At 43.6% G+C, this 15947-nt stretch overlaps 1 long non-coding RNA gene across 1 annotated transcript in view; it reads left to right on the top strand.

Annotated features, from left to right (window-relative positions):
* The window catches only part of LOC306918852, a 72736-nt gene extending 62625 nt beyond the window's left edge, over window positions 1–10111 (top strand). The window contains exons 2-3 of the long non-coding RNA XR_013789418.1: window positions 9692–9721; window positions 10074–10111. This is a non-coding gene — a long non-coding RNA (uncharacterized lncRNA). The remainder of the gene's footprint in view (window positions 1–9691; window positions 9722–10073) is intronic.
* The last annotated feature ends 5836 nt before the right edge of the window (window positions 10112–15947 follow it).

Consider the following 15947-nt stretch of genomic DNA (forward strand, 5'->3'; position numbering starts at 1 on the left):
GGTCCAGTTTGAGTCTGGTCTGTAGGTCATTAAGACCAGGGTCCAGTTTGAGTCAGGTCTGTAGCTCATTAAGACCAGGGTCCAGTTTGAGTCTGGTCTGTAGGTCATTAAGACCAGGGTCCAGTTTGAGTCTGGTCTACAGGTCATTAAGACCAGGTTCCAGTTTGAGTCTGGTCTGTAGGTCATTCCAAGATCAGGGTCCAGTTTGAGTCTGGTCTGTAGGTCATTAAGACCAGGGTCCAGTTTGAGTCTGGTCTGTAGGTCATTAAGACCAGGGTCCAGTTTGAATCTGGTCTGTAGGTCATTCCAAGACCAGGGTCCAGTTTGAGTCTGGTCTGTAGGTCATTAAGACCAGGGTCCAGTTTGAGTCTGGTCTGTAGCTCATTAAGACCAGGGTCCAGTTTGAGTCTGGTCTGTAGGTCATTAAGACCAGGGTCCAGTTTGAGTCTGGTCTACAGGTCATTAAGACCAGGTTCCAGTTTGAGTCTGGTCTGTAGGTCATTCCAAGATCAGGGTCCAGTTTGAGTCTGGTCTGTAGGTCATTAAGACCAGGGTCCAGTTTGAGTCTGGTCTGTAGGTCATTAAGACCAGGGTCCAGTTTGAATCTGGTCTGTAGGTCATTAAGACCAGGGTCCAGTTTGAATCTGGTCTGTAGCTCAGACCATTGTCCGAAATAAGCTTTTTTTCCCCAGCCTCAGATTTTGTTGGGGGCACGACGTAGCGTAACCAAGCATTTGATCTGAGGTTGAGAGAGTTTTGGACAAGTTCAAATTTAGAACCAATGTAACGTGGGAGATTACCAAGAATGGCTTTATAAATGAGAATATACCAATGTAGCAACCTGCGAGACGTTAAGGAATACCAACCCACTAGGGGGCGTACAGAGTACAGTGATGAGTCCTATAGACGTTAGGAATACCAACCCACTAGGGGGCGTACAGAGTACAGTGATGAGTCCTATAGACGTTAAGGAATACCAACCCACTAGGGGGCGTACAGAGTACAGTGATGAGTCCTATAGACGTTAAGGAATACCAACCCACTAGGGGGCGTACAGAGTACAGTGATGAGTCCTATAGACGTTAAGGAATACCAACCCACTAGGGCGTACAGAGTACAGTGATGAGTCCTATAGACGTTAAGGAATACCAACCCACTAGGGGGCGTACAGAGTACAGTGATGAGTCCTATAGGGGGAGTTGGTTATGAACCTCAATGCAGCATGAAACAGGGGGTCAAGTTTGCTCAGAGTTGAGGAACTAGCAAAGCGGTAGACAGTATCGCCATAATCAAGCTGCGACAGGAAGAGTCCTGTAACCAGCTTTTTGCGAGAAGCATTGGAAAAGCAGGACTTCATTCTGTAGAAGAAACTCAGCCTCAGGTACCCCTGGGGGTCCCCGGACCCCCTGGAACTCCCTCAGGTACCCCTGGGGGTCCCCGGACCCCACTTTGGGAACCACTGGCCTATACCATGTGATGATAGATCTAACCATCTTGATATTATAAATACAATAAAAGTATTTGCCCAAGGCAGGCGCAGTACCCTACACCAGTGGTTCCCAAAGTGGGGTGTAGCTTGTATGAGCTTGTACTATGAGCTTGTAGATCTGCTATTTTTCAATGGCTAAAGTATAACATAATGCTTCAAACACCAACAGGGGTTCCTGCCCAGAATGGTTTAAGTTCTAATTGGACACCACTGCAGCGGTTCCTAACCTATTTGAACCAATCAGAGCTATAGAGACACACGGGGACTACAAATGTCACGCCCCCAAATGAGACAGCGGCCCCACTTCTGGTCCGTTTCAACGGTGTACTGCAGCGCCCCCTTCTGGTCCGTTTCAACTGTGTACTGCAGCGCCCCCTTCTGGTCCGTTTCAGCAGTGTACTGCAGCTGCCAATGCAATCCCTATGAGAGGCATCATGAAATACCCTCATTTCACTGGTTCATTACTGAGGCTGTAGCAATTATTTTTTTGTGTTCCAATAAAGTGTCCCATATGTTTGATTTGTCCTTTTCAATGTCACATATGCTACCTGCCATCTCAATATACAACCCACAATGTACTATAATATACTCCATCAGTTTGTGAAAAGTGCTAGCATTACATTTGTAAATCTCAAAGTCAAAGTGGGCGCACGGTATATACGTCACGGTCGCATCCCTTGAGGTTTTCAATACCCAGATATATTTGTTGTGTTTCGTTTTATGTATTTGTTGAAAATGATCTAAACGGCATCGTGCAAGACTAATTATTAATACTCATCTGGAGTCTCCTCAAGCAATAGACATGTTACAGGACTGCTTTGATTCCACAGTATGGAGTGACTTCTGGTCTGACCAGGATGATATTAACACCTACACTGACACTGTTACCTCCTATATTCAATTCTGTGAGAATGTCTGTATTACAACTAAATCTGTCACTGTTTACGGCAACGATAAGCCCTGGTTCAATAATGAAGTGAGGGTGCTTTGTAGGAGGAAACATGATGCTTTTAAGCAGGGGGATTTGGTGCTATATAAAGCATTAAAATATGAATTCCAACGTGCCGTGCTTAGGGCTAAAGCTTCCTACAAAGCTAAACTTGAAAACAAACTTCAAGCTAATGACATCAGAGGTGTTTGGCAAGGGCTGCAGGCGATCACTGATTATAAAACCAAGAACCATGTTCTAGACAGTGACCCCTCTCTCCCTGGGAGGCTCAATGAGTTCTACTGTCGTTTCGATGGTGGGGCTTATCAGCCCCCCTCCTTTTTGGAAGAGCAGGGGGACACACCTCCCACTGTATCAGAACATGACGTCAGAGTTCTGCTCCGCCAGCAAAACACCAGAAAGGCAGCAGGGCCTGACGGCGTGTCGCCTGCCACCCTTAAACACTGTGCCGACCAGCTGGCACCAGTCCTCACTTCCATCTTTAACCAGTCCTTGCTACACTCTATCGTGCCTGCTTGTTTTAAGTCAGCAGTGATCATTCCAGTCCCAAAGAAGAATAACAACATCACCTGTCTTAATGATTATAGGCCTGTTGCCTTAACATCGGTCATTATGAAGGTTTTTGAGCGGCTGGTGTGTAGATTAATGTCCAGCATCTCACTTGATTCCCATCAGTTTGCATATAGGGCAAATAGAAGTGTTGACGATGCAGTGTCCTTGTGTTTGCACTCTATCCTTCAACATCTGGAAACCAGGGTTGTGCCTGTATATGCTCGTATCTTATTTGTCGACTTCAGTTCTGCGTTTAACACTATCGTTCCTGTTAAGTTGATCCAAACCCTGCAGGAACTGGGTGTTAAACAATCCATTTGCAAATGGATTTATGACTTTTTAAGTGACAGAAAACAAGCTGTCAAAGTCGGCAAATTAATCTCACAATCCAAGGTTCTGAACACAGGTGCCCCCCAGGGCTGTGTTCTTTCTCCTTTTCTATATTCTGTCTACACATATTTTTGTCAATCACACACTAATTCAGTCCTGTTGTTTAAATTTGCAGATGACACCTCTGTGGTAGGCCTAATCACAAACAGTGATGAATCTGGCTATCGTAATGAGATAGATGACCTGGTGAGGTGGTGTGAGAACCGTAATCTCATACTTAACATCTCAAAAACCAAAGAGTTGGTTGTTGACTTTAGGAGGAAGAACAAAACCTTCCTCCCTCCTCTCTCCATAAATGGAGTAGAGGTTGAGAGGGTCTCCTCGTTCCGGTTCCTCGGAACCACCATCCACGAATCCCTATCATGGGAACTCAACACCAGCCTCAAGGTCAGTAAATCCCACCAGCGTCTCTACTTCTTGCGGCAGCTCAGAAAGTTCAAGGTCAGTAAAACAGCTATGATACACTTCTATAGGTCAGTCATTGAGAGCGTGCTCACCTTTTCCATGCTTGTCTGGTACGGTAATACAACCGCACAGGACAGGACACGGTTGGAGAGGGTTACACGTCAGGCAGCTAGGATAACTGGTTCGAGCCTTCCATCGCTGTCATCACTCTATCCCACTAGATTGGTGAAGAGGGCTAAAAAAATCATAGCCGACTATTCCCATCCAGCCCATTACCTTATCAATCTCCTCCCATCAGGTAGGAGATATGGCAGCATTGGGAGTAGAACCTCCCGTTTTAGAGACAGCACATACCTCCAAGCAGTCAGGTACCTTAACGACACTCTTGCACTTCAAACACAAACTAGACGGTATGCACTTTAATTATAATTATGCACTTTAAAAATTGCTACATAATTTCACTAACCAGTTTCTTCTACTGTCTGTACTGTATACATGCGTCAAAGCTGCAGCTTGGTCCTGGTCTGGTTCTGTTTCTTGTGTCTCTTTTTGTTCTTGTCTTTGTGCTGTTGTTTATTGTGTTGTCTTGTATGTGAGAGGAAGTATCATGACAATTTCCTATCAAACTTGTTTTGAAATGGCAAATAAATACTTGAACCTTGAGAATTCACTAGTTGTAAATGTCAGGATGTCACTCCTCCATTTAGCTGGGTTATTTTCCCAACTATTCAGCCAAGTTAATATACAAGTTGACAGCGGTAAAACACACCGTCGGAGCTCCGTGGTAGGTAGAACATATTAGTAAGCCTGTGACATGTTCCAAATATAGACATGAATGAACAAAGTCAGTCAGGATCGGGATTCATTATTGAGAATTCCACTCTTCAAAGTCGGCGCTCGTAGCCTCGTAAAGGCAGTGACGTCCCTTAAAAGCGACAGGTTCTGTGTCTGCCGTCTCCCCTCTGCTCCGTTAACATTATGGGTAACTCATTCAAGTGGTAAATTAAATGTGATATACATCCTGTATTGAGAAAACAACAATATATGTTGACAAAGACACTTCATACATTTATTTGGAAACATATTTTTATTTAAATCAATATAGTCTTCAGTTAATTTTGTTACATTTTAAAAGTAGGCTAACTACTGTTGAATTTCAATGGACTCCTATGGGCTGGCCTGCAGTACACCGTTCTAACGGACCAGAAGTGGGGACGCTGTCTCATTTGGGGGAGTGAAATGTGTAGTCCCCGTGTGGCTCTATGGGCTGTCAATCAGACAGGACTTTTCTGATTGGATGTATGGGCTGTCAATCAGGAATTTTCTGTTTGGATGTATGGGCTGTCAATCAGATAGGACTTTTTTGTGTGGATGTATGGGCTGTCAATCAGATAGGACTTTTCTGATTGGATGTATGGGCTGTCAATCAGGCCATAAAGTAGTTTTTGCCACTCAGTAGGCGTTCCCACATAACTTCTGGGTATGATGATGATGTCATACGCATACCCTCTATTCTGGGGGGAACCTTCAGCCAGAAATAGCAGATCTACAAGCTGTAGGACGAGGATTTCTGCCAACATTTGGTGTAGACAGAAAAAAAAGTACAGAGACAACTCAGGTCCAGTTTAGACGCTTTAAGAGGTTAAATAACAAGCTGTATTATAGTTTTTATGAATGTATTTTAACAAGCTGTATTCTACTATATGTTTATATGTATATGAATGTATTTTAACAAGCTGAATTCTACTATATGTTTATATGTATATGAATGTATTTTAACAAGCTGAATTCTACTATATGTTTATATGTATATGAATGTATTTTAACAAGCTGAATTCTACTATGTTTATAGTATATGAATGTATTTTAACAAGCTGAATTCTACTATATGTTTATATGTATATGAATGTATTGTAACAAGCTGTATTCTACTATATGTTTATATGTATATGAATGTATTTTAGGTATTATTTTCTGTCATTGATAAGAACTATCAATGACAGAGAAAACCACCTAACTCCACTTGAGCTGTATTCGGGTAAAGTGGTGATAATATAATGACACATGCAAGTTTCTGATAATATACAAAGTCACAATACCAGCTTTGATGGACCCTCTTCTTGGAAACGAGATATTGTATCTCACGGGGTTCCAAATAAAGAATTCCAATCATGAGGCAGTATTGCTTTGTTTCAAAAATATAAGGTTTTCTTCAATTTCTGAAAAAAACGTAACATTAGTTTTTCCATTTCCTGAAAAATGAAGGTTTTGGAGTTGAGAGGTTTTGGAGTTGAGAGGTTTCCTCCTGACAGCAGAGATATGGAGTTAAGAGGTTTCCTCCTGACAGCAGAGATATGGAGTTAAGAGGTTTCCTCCTGACAGCAGAGATATGGAGTTGAGAGGTTTCCTCCTGACAGCAGAGATATGGAGTTGAGAGGTTTCCTCCTGACAGCAGAGATATGGAGTTGAGAGGTTTCCTCCTGACAGCAGAGATATGGAGTTGAGAGGTTTCCTCCTGACAGCAGAGATATGGAGTTGAGAGGTTTCCTCCTGACAGCAGAGATATGGAGTTGAGAGGTTTCCTCCTGACAGCAGAGATATGGAGTTGAGAGGTTTCCTCCTGACAGCAGAGATATGGAGTTGAGAGGTTTCCTCCTGACAGCAGAGATATGGAGTTGAGAGGTTTCCTCCTGACAGCAGAGATATGGAGTTGAGAGGTTTCCTCCTGACAGCAGAGATATGGAGTTGAGAGGTTTCCTCCTGACAGCAGAGATCTTGTATCCAATGTTTATTCCAGACTCAGGGTCCAGATCACATACAAGATGACAATACACAATAAATAGATATTATATTTATATTTATACATGAAGTTTCTTAGAAGGCCTTGACAGGTAGGAACCCCCAAGTTCACCATCAGCTGGCTGGCACTGTGCCATCTTGGTACCCTCAGCAGCAACCTCAATGCATCATTATATGCTGCAACTTTTACTTTGTGCTGCTAGCCTTGTAGTTGTAATGTAAAGACACTGTGGGTTTATATATGAAATAATAGACCCAACACAGTTATTATACATGACCAATGAGCTGTGGCCATGTTGTTGTCATGACAACACTATGAATATTAATACACAGGAACAACGACAGACTGTCAACAATCACTTTATTAAACAATTATGACTTCTACACATGATCATACAATAACATTATGACTTCTACACATGATCATACAATAACATTATGACTTCTACACATGATCATACAATAACATTATGACTTCTACACATGATCATACAATAACATGTGGAGAATGAGAACGATATCAAATGGATATTCAATGAAAACACAATAATGGAACGAGTTAGGAAATAATGATCTAATAATGAATCGATATATAAACAATGATTGATTTGAGTTAATTAACAACACATTTAGTAGATGTGTGAATCCAGAGTGATTGACATGAAGTCTAGTCAACAACATGTTCACAGCAGTAGGAGAGCAGACATGAAGTCTAGTCAACAACATGTTCACAGCAGTAGGAGAGCAGACATGAAGTCTAGTCAACATGTTCACAGCAGTAGGAGAGCAGACATGAAGTCTAGTCAACAACATGTTCACAGCAGTAGGAGAGCAGACATGAAGTCTAGTCAACCTTTTCTCATGATTCTGAAATCATTGCAATAATTTGTTTTACACGTTAGTTTGTTACTAGACACCTTTACAAACACATTGAAATCATTGCAAAAAATTGTTTTAGAAAACGTTCTTGTGATCACCGTGCTCTGACTTATGGTGCGTTGCCAGCTTAAATCAACATCATAAAAAGTAGAGAGGTCTCACACACCAAGAAACACATTCAAGCAGGTTTATTTCTCTATTTCATGGGGACAAACGTTTGGGCTAACAGCCTTCTTCAGTGTGAGGAGTTGTGGGAGTCAAGTCTCTTTTGAAGGAGTGGTGACGTTGTGCAGGTGCACACCATCACTAATCATCACCTCACAGTCACACCCAAGGTGTGATTACAGACTGGATAGATACAATATATCAGTATCTATTAACAATGTCAATACATTTGGCCAATATATAAAAATATCAAATATACAAATATACAAATATTATACAAAGATTGAACACTAATGAAAGTGTCTGAGGACATCGGGCATTACTGCCGTTCATAAATCAGTTACAGTCATTAGAGGAAAACCATTACTTTTCTACATTCAATATTAACCCAAATGACGAAGCTTTTGTTTTACACGTTTGTTTGTTACTAGACACCTTTACAAACACATTGGTGAAATGTATTGTAAGGAATGGATTGCAGATTGTACATTGTTGTGATCAAATGATATAAATTTAATATAGGAGAGCAGAGAGAGTGAACAGGGACATGTTGCATGGATCTATGAATCTATTGGGGGTGGTGCCAGGGACCTGTTGGTTGGATCTATGTATCTATTGAGGGTGGTGCCAGGGTCCTGTTGGTTGGATCTATGAATCTATTGAGGGTGGTGCCAGGGACCTGTTGCATGGATCTATGAATCTATTGGGGGTGGTGCCAGGGACCTGTTGGTTGGATCTATGAATCTATTGAGGGTGGAGCCAGGGTCCTGTTGGTTGGATCTATGAATCTATTGAGGGTGGAGCCAGGGTCCTGTTGGTTGGATCTATGAATCTATTGAGGGTGGTGCCAGGGACCTGTTGGTTGGGGTCTGACACCAGGTGTTTGTTTGGGACCTCCCATTCCTTTCTCCAGGCTGGTTGGACGGTGAAGTCAGCTGGTGGGAGTTGGTCTAGATGGCAGTGGAGCTGTGTGTGTGTGTGTGTGTGTGTGTGTGTGTGTGTGTGGGGGGGGGGGGGGTGTAGATGTCTGCATGGTAGATGACTGAAGACAGGGACTGTATGTATACAGTACCTGTACACATACACCTCACATCTGTCTATGATACCGTCTGGTACAAAGACCTCCTAGTGAAACTCACAAAGACCTCATAGTGAAACTCACAAAGACCTCATAGTGAAACTCACAAAGACCTCATAGTGAAACTCACAAAGACCTCATAGTGAAACAAAGGACGCTCCCTGCTGGACAACGGCAGTAATTAAAGCTCTGCTGACCAACCGGAGGTTCAGAGTTCACCTCGGACAGAACACGAGCGCACGGAGAACACAGATAAATGGAGTCCCGCAGGGCTCAGTTCTAGAGCTCCAACCCTGTTCAACCTCTACACAAAACGACCCACCATCCACCAAATCCTGCAACATTCCTCTATGCAGACGACATCTGTCTGGCATTCCAAACCACCAGACCTTGACCAACCGGAACAGGTGCTCACCGAAGACCTTTACAAGACTGGACCAGTTCTGCAAAACCTGGCGCCTAAAACCAAGCCCAACAAAACCAGTTTCCAACGTATTCCATCTCCACAACGCTAAAGCTGCCAGAGAACTGAACATCATCTGAGTGGACTCAAGATAAAGCTGCCTCTAATCCAACCCACCTCGGTGTGACCCTCGACAGAACCCTGTCCTTCAAGGAACACCTAAGAGGGAACGGCAGCGAAGGTGAAGTCCAGAAACAACCTGCTCTGCTGCAGCCTCCACACTGAGCTCTGCTGCAGCCTCCACACTGAGCTCTGCTGCAGCCTCCACACTGAGCTCTGCTGCAGCCTCCACACTGCTGCAGCCTCCACACTGAGCTCTGCTGCAGCCTCCACACTGAGCTCTGCTGCAGCCTCCACACTGAGCTTTGCTGCAGCCTCCACACTGAGCTCTGCTGCAGCCTCCACACTGAGCTCTGCTGCAGCCTCCACACTGAGCTCTGCTGCAGCCTCCACACTGAGCTCTGCTGCAGCCTCCACACTGAGACCCAGCAGTTACAGTCAAAGACTCTCCCCGTCTACCAGGTCAAAGGTCAAAGACTCCCCGTCTACCAGGTCAAAGGTCAAAGACTCTCCCCGTCTACCAGGTCAAAGGTCAAAGACTCTCCCCGTCTACCAGGTCAAAGGTCAAAGACTCTCCCCGTCTACCAGGTCAAAGGTCAAAGACTCTCCCCGTCTACCAGGTCAAAGGTCAAAGACTATCCCCGTCTACCAGGTCAAAGGTCAAAGACTCTCCCCGTCTACCAGGTCAATGGTCAAAGACTCTCCCCGTCTACCAGGTCAATGGTCAAAGACTCTCCCCGTCTACCAGGTCAATGGTCAAAGACTCTCCCCGTCTACCAGGTCAATGGTCAAATACTCTCCCCGTCTACCAGGTCAAAGGTCAAAGAATATCCCCGTCTACCAGGTCAAAGGTCATTTGAACATAGTTGTGCCAGTGACCCCCACAGGTACCCCCACACAAGATTTGTGTTACCATTTTCTGAAATATATATAAAAAATATATATATGCATGGCGACGCATTGTGAACTTGTAGATCTGCTGTTTTCAAATAGCCAGTGTGTATATAAAGGGTTAACGTGTTTAAACTGGTTCTTTTGTTTTATTTTGACAGCAAATTTAGATTTGTTTTTTGTCATTTTAGTCTTTGGAATGAAGCTTCATTTAGTTTTAGTCATTATTCTAGTCATCTGAAATGTTTTAGTGTTAGTCTAGTTTAAGTCGACTAATGATATGATTTTAGTCGACTAAAATGTATTTCGGTGGGCCTTGGTGGCGTCGTAATGGTTGATTTGCTGAATGTAGCCGATCTACACTGCACTTGTAGATCTGCTATTTTCAGCATGCAACCAAGCATAGAATGACTTGTCTTTTAGTTCTACTGGATCTCTTCTCCACCCTAACATTTAGTCTAGGTTTTATTTGTTGACATTGTCAGTATTTTAGTCTTAGTTTTAGTCATGTTAGTCTTCCTCAGTGGAAAAAAAGTAGTCCACAAACATTTTCCGTCAATGTTTTAGTCGACTAAATCAACACTAACTGGTTCTTCAAAGTGTGGTCCAGGGTCCCCCGGGGGTCCTTGAGGGGGTTCCAGGGGGTCCTAGAAGCTAAATGATCAAATATTAACCATATATTTCTTTGATATTTGAAAATAGCAGATCTACAAGCTCACAATGCATTATTGTACAGTTTGTAACATTTTTAACGACACAAATCTGATCTAACGGGGGTCCGGGGTCAAAGGTCAAATGCTTGGGGGGTGTTGACATGACAACGTCCAGGAGCTGTAATGGTGATGTCACTGCTCTGATTATTACATCATCACAATGATGTCACTGTGCTGCTTATTACATCATCACGATGATGTCACCGTGATGTCATGGCGAGTCACTCATGCCCAAATATGGAGTCCATGATGTAACACTAGGCCGGTGGCCGGTACCCCGTGGCGACGGTGGTAACCATGACAACCTGCACTCACTCAAACATGTTGAGTAACCATGGCGACCTGATGATGTCACCCTCACATAGAGACTCTATCTCTGCTCACACAGACACACTGAGGAGGAGGGGGAGTATAACCCGAACCCAGCATAGAGAGGTCCAGTGGGAGTGGTCTGGAAGGTGTACAGGTGTCTCAGTGAGTCAGAGCACACTGTGTAGAAGGACAGAGTCCCAGCGGGACGGTCCACATACACTGATACTCTGTTGGAGCCTGTAGAGGGACTGACAGGGAGGACAGTCTGCTGTCCGTTGTGTGTGACAAAGTACCTGGAACCATAATCACCAGAACAGTACAGACTCCAGGACTTCTCATTCCATCCAAACCAACCGTCATCACCATCTCCTTTCCTGCTGATTGTTCCGTCAGCCACTGCTATATCAACCATTCCACTGCACTCTACCTCCCAGGAACAGCGTCCAGTCACACTCTGTGAACTCAGAACCTGTTCAAAGACATCAAACCTGTCTGGATGATCAGGAGGACGCTGACCCCCTGACCTCTGTGACCCCTGTGTGACCTTCCTGTTGTCCTCAGACAGAGAGAGGTCACAGTGTGCTGTGTTTGTGTCCAGTGTGAGACGCTGGAAATCTGATGAGAAAACAACACAGTACACATTAAATACATCATTCACTGGCTGACACACACACACACACACACACACACACACACACACACACACACACACACACACACACACAGTGTATGTGCGTGTACACACACACACACACACACACACACACACACACACACTGATCTACAAACTAATGCCGTGTTAATTTTGACAACACATTCTGATTTAGTCTTTTGAATAACATACCATTTAGTTTTAGTCCTATTTTAGTCAGTTGTACATTATTTAGTCTAATTAGTCGACTAAATTAAGTCTCGATACATTTAAAATGTAATAGAGAAGATCGTCACTGTCGGGTGAAGTGTTAGAGTCCAACCACCAGGGGGCAGAATGTCTTAAAGTCTCCACACAGTGTGATTTTATTTGAACTGAGGACCCCCGAAAATAATCATATTTCAACTGAGGACCCCCGAAAATAATCATATTTCAACTGGGGACCCCCTAAAATAGTCATGTTTGAACTGGGGAACCCCCAAAATAGTCATATTTGAACTGGGGACCCCCCAGAATAATAATTTGAACTGGGGACCCCCAAAATAATCATATTTGAACTGGAGACCCCCAAAATAATCATATTTGAACTGGGGACCCCCATAATAATTGAACCCCCACATTGACAAGCCCTTGGAATTGTATAGGCATTACATTTAGTTTGAGGCATTGTGAGCTTGTAGATCTGCTATTTTCACAATATTTTCCACTTTATTACACACGCGTTGAAATCTCAGATCTGTAGTTTTATGAGCGGTGCCTCCTCTCCATTACACAGCTATGTACCTGTCTGTCTCTCTGTGTACCTGTCTGTCTCTCTGTGTACCTGTCTGTCTCTCTGTGTACCTGTCTGTCTCTCTGTGTACCTGTCTGTCTCTCTGTGTACGTGTCTGTCTCTCTGTGTACCTGTCTGTCTCTATGTGTACCTGTCTGTCTCTCTGTGTACCTGTCTGTCTCTCTGTGTACCTGTCTGTCTCTCTGTATACCTGTCTGTCTCTCTGTGTACCTGTCTGTCTCTCTGTGTACCTGTCTGTCTCTATGTGTGTCTGTCTCTGTGTGTACCTGTCTGTCTCTATGTGTACCTGTCTGTCTCTCTGTGTACCTGTCTGTCTCTATGTGTACCTGTCTGGCTCTCTGTGTACCTGTCTGTCTCTCTGTGTACCTGTCTGTCTCTCTGTATACATGTCTGTCTCTCTGTGTACCTGTCTGTCTCTCTGTGTACCTGTCTGTCTCTCTGTATACCTGTCTGTCTCTCTGTGTACCTGTCTGTCTGTCTGTCTGTCTGTCTGTCTGTCCGAGCACGGAAAGCTGCAACACGGTAACTCTCTCACTTCTCAACCGTTTCAGACGTGGGAAGGCTCGCCAGAACTGAGCCGGCCCCCTGGGCGTGTTCCTGGAGGTCTGGTTGTTCTGGGGACCCCCCGGGGACCCCCGCATGGTAACACACGGTAACTATTTACTAAGTACAGCATAGAGCACAGTACACTACAATACAGTACAGAGCACAGTGCAGTACAGTAACTGTAACAATACATGTATAGTTGCACCGCTCAGTTCACACACGTGTGATTTATATTTCTGGTTGTCTTGTATGTTGTTAAATGGAGCGTGGAACGATGCCAATGATCGACACGGGAGATCACTTGTGACTTTCAAAAAAAAACGAGATCCACCTGTGATCTGCACACATCACGGCTCTGCACCACCTTTCATGCATCGCACGTCAGAACTGAACTTATGCCAATATAGACGAAATACATGTTGTTTACGACCAGGTTAGTGAATGAGGCCCATTGTTTCTGTCAAACCACATGACCTCATCTTGATGGTGTTAAGGACCAGGCCAAGAGCAGAGAGTAGAGAGCACAAGAGTTTTCAGGACAACATCAACCAAGTATACAACAGTGTATAAATGTTAATGTGTGATATTGACAAAAACAGAAAACTCACGTTTTGTAATGAGTTGACTCAGTTGAGGATTAGTGAGCCAATCTTCTCCTCCATGTTTCACTCTGTAGGAAGTAGAACAACAATGCATCAATGTCTAACTGTCTAACACAACGTCTCCACTAGCTGACACTACAGTGTTTCACTCTGTAGGAAGTAGAACAACAATGCATCAATGTTCTTTTTTTTTTAATCCAAAATGAGTTAAAAGAGGCAGACTGTCACTATTCACATACTAGAGCATGTCTGAAATAAATGTCAGAGCTGAAATATGTAGCTATAGGTGTAATGTTAGTCCACAGAAGTGAACATTTCAAGCATGTTTTCTCAACTCGTTTTCTGCAAGACATTACTCTATAAGCCATATCTCCAAAACTGGTGGGTCAACTCAAACTGAACAACCAATATATAAATTTGAAGATATGATTCCCAGCTTTCATATGACTTAGCCTCGGTCAGAAACTATCACATATTGGATATGTCTTGTTATTAGATTTAGTTTTTTGTTGTTGTTTAGTTTTGAGTACAAATGCTAGGTTAATATTTCCAGTTTCTTTGAGGCACTGCATTGTTCTCTCTGCATGCTTTGTGACGTCGTGTCAGAGTGAATACACTGTTAAGGGAAACACTGCACTGTCCAACATGGACACAGCCCAAGTCTACTCACTTGCAGTTCTCCAGGACTGAATCATTCACCACGTTGAGGCTCAGGTCCAACTCTCTTAGGGAGGGATTAGAGTTTACAGCTGAGGCCAGAGCTTCACAGCATCTCTCTGACAGGCCGCAGTGAGCCAGGCTGAAACACCAGATGGAAACATACATGAATAAATGAATTAATAAATAACAATTTAAATATGCATTATTCCTGGATTTAGAACCTGCTTCCAGCATCTATTAAAGCAGGGGTTCTCAACGTTTTTGGCCGGGGACCCCCGGAAATGCTTTGGCAATGTCTCGGGACCCCCGCCCCGCCCCCTAATATAAATTGACTGCTACAATAACCTTAACCCATTTTGGGCGGGAACCCCTTTTGGTGCTTTAAGCATTATGTTATAATTTAGCTATTGAAAAATAGCAGATCTACAAGCTCATAGCGCGCCACCGAGTGGCGCGCTACGAGCTTGTAGGTCTGCTATTTTTGAAAAATGGTGAAAAAAAAACAACAAAAAAAAACTTTTTTTAAAAAATAATTTGGGGACCCCCCAAACTAATTTGGCGACCCCCTGAGGGGTCGCGACCCACGGGTTGAGAACCCCTGTATTAAAGGACTCTCTTGTCCCACTTAGGGTGCCTTCACACCTGGATGCTTTAGTTCAATTAAAACAAACCCTGGCCCCCAACATACCGTAATCATATTTGAACTGGGACCCCCCCCCCCCCCCCCCCCCCCTCCCCTTAGAAGCAATCGGAATTGTAGGCATTAGATGAATGCGAAAATATTACAAATCTACAAGCTCACAACGCTGCTCGGCTCCACAGATACATTTTGTGAAACTAGCCAAACTACAAGCTCACAAAGCCTTGCAGTGAGCTTGTAGATCGGCTATTTTCACAATGTTTGCCTCTTTCTTCCGTAATATTTGACAATTTGGTTTTAGAAATGTTTTAAAAGTAATTTAATTGTACCTAAAGCCCAAAGGGTCGGGACAAAACGTTTTATTTACTTTTTATTTATTTTATCAACCACAATGAGTTGCACACCAAGTTGCATTGGTGTGGTTTATCTTAAAAACACTTTGTCCCGACCCAACCCTTCGGTGTGGTTGCTTTAGAAATGTGCAGATAGTCTGTATACTTACTGTATACTGTATACTGTAACTTATACTGACGGTTTGTCTACTGTTCAGTGAGAAAACAATTCTGCACATTATGCTAATCCTCTGGGGACCCCCTTGGGGGTCCAGACCCTCAGTTTGAGAACCACAGACCTAGACTAATAGAATGATAATTGATTGGTACAGTAGGTAGATGCAGACTATTGATTATGTATTCATGGGTAGCACGGTAAAGCTCGATAACTGTGGCGTAGCTACAAGGGATTGAACGTCGAAAATAGCCGATCTACAAGCTCACAAGTGCTGCGTCTCCGACGCTCTGTGATTCAATTCAGTTAAATTGTATTAAAGTGTCAACTCACAACAAGTTGTGTCAAGACACTTTACATGTAGAGCAGAGAACCAACATAGATCCCACCCTGAGCATTAAG

The sequence above is a fragment of the Electrona antarctica genome (assembly GCF_951216825.1).
Source record: "Electrona antarctica genome assembly, contig: scaffold_94, whole genome shotgun sequence".
Classification (NCBI taxonomy): domain Eukaryota; kingdom Metazoa; phylum Chordata; class Actinopteri; order Myctophiformes; family Myctophidae; genus Electrona; species Electrona antarctica.